The sequence below is a fragment of the Aegilops tauschii genome, chromosome 6 (genome assembly GCF_002575655.3).
Source record: "Aegilops tauschii subsp. strangulata cultivar AL8/78 chromosome 6, Aet v6.0, whole genome shotgun sequence".
Taxonomy (NCBI): Eukaryota; Viridiplantae; Streptophyta; class Magnoliopsida; order Poales; family Poaceae; genus Aegilops; species Aegilops tauschii.
Genome location: NC_053040.3, coordinates 340,964,589 through 340,969,864, shown reverse-complemented (window position 1 = coordinate 340,969,864; position 5,276 = coordinate 340,964,589). Strand labels below are relative to the sequence as shown.

At 44.1% G+C, this 5,276-nt stretch overlaps 1 long non-coding RNA gene across 1 annotated transcript; it reads left to right on the top strand.

Moving 5' to 3' along the window:
* The first annotated feature begins 254 nt into the window (after nucleotides 1-254).
* LOC141025376 (uncharacterized) lies at nucleotides 255-2,658 on the top strand. Its single transcript, XR_012186858.1, has 2 exons — nucleotides 255-492; nucleotides 2,417-2,658. It is a non-coding gene; the product is annotated as an uncharacterized lncRNA (long non-coding RNA).
* The last annotated feature ends 2,618 nt before the right edge of the window (nucleotides 2,659-5,276 follow it).

Below are 5,276 nucleotides of genomic sequence, written 5' to 3'. Positions count from 1 at the left end.
ATCCTCCCCACCTCCTCAAACATTCGCGGGGACGCCCGAGCGCTAGGAGCCATTGACGGCCGACGGCCTCCCCCGCCGCCGTCGAAGCCGCGGTCACCTCGGTCCCCTCCGGTGGCCCTGACCTACCCCAACAGATCCGCCGCTCGGCGCTAAGCTCGCCCATAGGCAGAGCGTTGCGGGAGATGGCCGGAAGCGCCGGCAATCGCCGGATGAGTGCCGGCCGAGCCCAACCTCGCCTCTGTGCTGCCCCGACGGGAGGAAGAAGACGACCCAGTGCGCGGGCCCCACCTCCCTGCGGGCCCAACAAGTCAGCCACAGAGGCGTTGACCTTGACCGCTGACGTGGATAAGTGGAAACGGCTTCCGCTTGAGCCGCCTACCCGCGGCCAAGGCGTAGTCCAGGCAGTACGCCTTCGGCGTCACACTCTGCCTGCGCGGTGCTGAGCCACTGGGCCGGCCCAGTGGCTATCCAACGCCCGGTGCGTGTTATAAGGTAGATTCCATTTTCTTTATCGAGTGGAATTCAAAATCCATAAACAATTCAAGTAAAGTCCAAATTTGATGATTCAAATTTCTAGAAGTTCATAAATTTATGATCTATCACATGGTGGGAGTTGCACATTTTTACAGAAAAAATTTATTCGCAAATATTTATCAAATCCTCTTTTTATAGTTTCTGCGATAAACTTTAGAAAATCACAGAGAGATCAAATTTGATCCAAATTCAATTATTCAAATTCTTATATACTTATAAGTTCAAAACTTAGTTTTTGAACATTTTTCCCAATACTTTCTGTGCCCCATGAAACATTGGTCCATTTCTCCATATATTGCCAACCTTGCAAACTCATAGAAAATCATTTGAACTCCAAATCAAGTGAAACCAACTCCTAGGTGCTTCTAAAATCATTCCTTGTTAAATGGGTGCCTTTACTCATTTAAAAAAAATATTTCTGTATACTTCTTGCAAATCCACAGATCCCTTGACTCCATCATATTGAAATGTCCAGAGATATCCATTGATCAAATCCCAATGAAACCACTTTGGTCATTCCTCATATGACCAAAGGTATCCTAGAAAAGTCCAACTCACATTTTTAGAGCACTTTTATTTTCTGCCTTGTTGTGTTGCTTATTCTGATTGCTTCCGACGATAGTTGACGAAGTAGACGAAGTACTTGGAGATGGACCAGAGGAGTTGAAGATTTTGCTGAGCCAGGGAAGCAGCCCTTTGACCATGTCTATGAAACCCTTTTTATGCATCTCATATAACACTTTTATTGCTTGCATCGGAGTCATGATGATGAGGTGACCACTTGGGGTGGTTTGCCTCCGTTACTTCCTCGTTGATACTTGCATTGTGCATGACCCTACCTTCTTATGAGGGTTATGCCGGTGGATGTAGACAGGATGCTAAAGTAGATGCTACGCAAAAAGGGACGGGAATATGCATGGTGATGGAGACAAAGTATTTTCAAAAGACTTTTCGAAAACCCCGTCGGGTGCCACTTATGCCCGAGGGAGATAGTGAGATGGGTAACCACTTGATGACGAAGTGGTGTACCGAGGCAAGTGTGTGTGTTGCTTTTAAAAAACGGATTAGATTTAAGATTTGTCGACTGTCCCAACCTTACATGAGCAACCACTCTACCCTTATATGGGAAAGGGCATTATTGATTACCTAGGCCGATACTAGCTTGGAGCCCGCATTAATAGTGACGGGGGAGTCGTTATTGCGCTCTCTCGGGACGGGGTCGCGCCAGGTAGGGCGACCATGACTGTTTTTACAGGGCACCGGACACACCGTTGGTACCCCGTGCTTGTGGTATGTGATGAATATGGGAGCGAGACTCCAAAATTTTAAGATGTGAAATGTTGGGCACGGGGGTTACTACCAATCGAGTGGACACTATGTTAGTATCATCTAGGGAAAGATAGTGATCGGGTGCTTACCCCGGGTACTTGAGGTACCGCGGGTCGTGGATGACACGGAAGTTCCACGGATCTTGTGGGTAAAGTGTGCAACCTCTGCATAGTGTAAAACTATTCGAATAGCCGTGTCCACGGTCAAGGACAGTTGGGCGGTGCTGCTTAAACTACGTCCAGAGTTTTACAAACCAGTGTGTGTGTTTGGATAAGTGGGAAGAACTACTTGGGTCAAGTCAAAGGACTTGACATGATTGAGTTGGGTTGATGCCCACTCTATTTATGTTGATATCTGTAACCAGTCCCTATGGTTACTTGAATTCGTATGATGCATGTTTTACCAATTGTTGAACATGTCATAGCACAACAAAACTAGCTTTCTGCAAAATTTACCTATATCATGCATTGTTGTATCTTGAACCAAAACATGGGTTTCTTGCGAGTACATTCAAAGTACTCATTGGCTTGCCACTGGTTATTTTATTGGCCAGGCATGAAAGAACAGGATATGATGAAGAATACTTCGGTGATGAACATGCGAGTTAGGACGCTTCCCAGTCAGAATGCCTGTAGGGTTAAGGCAGATGGCACGGGTCCAAGTTATCGACGAAGATTTGCGCTGCGAAGTTATACTCAAGACTCGACCATAATGGTCATAATTTATGTAAGACGGTATGTATGGATGTAAGACTCTTGTTATTCAGCTTCTGTGTGTTCAGTGAGCATTGATCTCTGGGATCACTGTACACGTGCATTCGGTGATCACGACTTGTGAGTCGGGGTCTCCACAAAGAGTCACTCCAAAGTCACTAATAGCAGAGAACAAACGAAGAGATTATGGTAGGGTACGAAACCACCTCAAAGTTATTCTTTCCAATCAATCCATTGGGCTATTCCTATAAGTGTCACAAACAGCCCTAGAGTTCGTACTAGAATAACACCTTAAGATACAAATCAACCAAAACCCTAAAGTCACCTAGATACTCCAATGTCACCTCAAGTATCCGTGGGTATGATTATACGATATGCATCACACAATCTCAGATTCATTTACTCAACCAACACAAAGAACCTCAAAGAGTGCCCCAAAGTTTCTACCGGAGAATCACGACGAAAACGTGTGGCAACCCCTATGCATAGGTTCATGGGCGGAACCCGCAAGTTGATTACCAAAACATACATCAAGTGGATCAATAGAATACCCCATTGTCACCACGGGTATCCCACGCAAGACATACATCAAGTGTTCTCAAATCTTTAAAGACTCAATCCGATAAGATAACTTCAAAGGGGAAACTCAATCCATTACAAGAGAGTAGAGGGGGAGAAACATCATAAGATCCAACAATAGTATCAAAGCTCGCGATACATCAAGATCGTGCCAAATCAAGAACACGAGAGAGAAAGAGAGATCAAACACATAGCTACTGGTACATACCCTCAGCCCCGAGGGTGAACTACTCCCTCCTCGTCATGGAGAGCGCCAGGATGATGAAGATGGCCACCGGTGAGGGATTCCCCCTGCGGCAGGGTGCCGGAACGGGCTCCTGAGAGGTTTTTGGTGGCTACAGAGGCTTGCGGCGGCGGAACTCCCGATCTATTATGTTCCCTGATCGTTTTAGGGTATATGGATATATATAGGCGGAAGAAATACGTCAGGGGAGCCACGAGGGGCCCACGAGGGTGGAGGGCGCGCCCCCTGCCTCGTGCCTCCCTCGTTGCTTTCTTGACGTGGACTCCAAGTCTCCCGGGTTGCTTTCCTTCCAAAAATAACTTCTCCAGAAGGTTTCATTCCGTTTCGACTCCGTTTGATATTCCTTTTCTTCGAAACACTGAAACAAGGGAAAAAACAGAAACTGGCACTAGGCTCTGGGTCAATAGGTTAGTCCCAAAAGTAATATAAAAGTGTATAATAAAGCCCATAAACATCCAAAACAGAATATATAATAGCATGGAACAATAAAAAATTATAGATACGTTGGAGACGTATCAGTATCCCCAAGCTTAATTCCTGCTCGTCCTCGAGTAGGTAAATGATAAAAACAGAATTTTTGATGTGGAATGCTACTTGGCATAACTTCAATGTAATTCTTCTTACTTATGGTATGAATATTCAGATCTGAAATATTAAGATAAAAGTTCGTATTGACATAAAATAATAATACTTCAAGCATACTAACTAAGCAATTATGTCCTCTCAAAATAACATGGCCAAAGAAAGTTCATCCCTACAAAATCATATAGTTTAGTCATGCTCCATTTTCGTCACACAAGAATGCTCTCATCATGCACAACCCCGATGACAAGCCAAGCAATTGTTTCATACTTTAGTAATCTCAAACTTTTTCAACCTTCACGCAATACATGAGCATGAGCCATGGATATAGCACTATGGGTGGAATAGAATATGATGATGGGGGTTATGTGGAGAAGACAAAAAAGGAGAAAGTCTCACATCAACGAGGCTAATCAATGAGCTATGGAGATGCCCGTCGATTGATGTTAATGCAAGGATTAGGGATTGCCATGCAACGGATGCACTAGAGCTAATAAATATATGAAAGCTCAACAAAAGAAACTAAGTGGGTGTGCATCCAACTTGCTTGCTCACGAAGACCTAGGGCACTTGAGGAGGCCCATTGTTGGAATATACAAGCCAAGTTCTATAAAAATTCCCACTAGTATATGAAAGTGACAAAACAAGAGACTCTCTATCATGAAGATTATGGTGCTACTTTGAAGCACAAGTGTGGTAAAAGGATAGTAACATTGTCCCTTCTCTCTTTTTCTCTCATTTTTTTGGGCCTTCTCTATTTTTTTATGGCCTTTCTCTTTTTTTTGATTCCTCACTTGGGACAATGCTCTAGAAAATGATGATCATCATACTTCTATTTATTTACAACTCAATGATTACAACTCGATACTGGAACAAAGTATGACTCTATATGAATGCCTCCGGCGGTGTACCGGGATATGCAATGAACCAAGAGTGACATGTATGAAAGAATTATGAACGGTGGCTTGGCCACAAATACTATGTCAACTACATGATCATGCAAAGCAATATGACAATGATGAACATGTCATGATAAACGGAATGGTGGAAAGTTGCATGGCAATATATCTCGGAATGGCTATGGAAATGCCATAATAGGTAGGTATGGTGGCTGTTTTGAGGAAGATATAGGGAGGTTTATGTGTGAAAGAGTGTATCATATCACGGGGTTTGGATGCACCGGCGGAGTTTGCACCAACTCTCAATGTGAGAAAGGGCAATGCACGGTACCGAATAGGCTAGCAATGGTGGAAAGGTGAGAGTGCGTATAATCCATGGACTCAACATTAGTCATA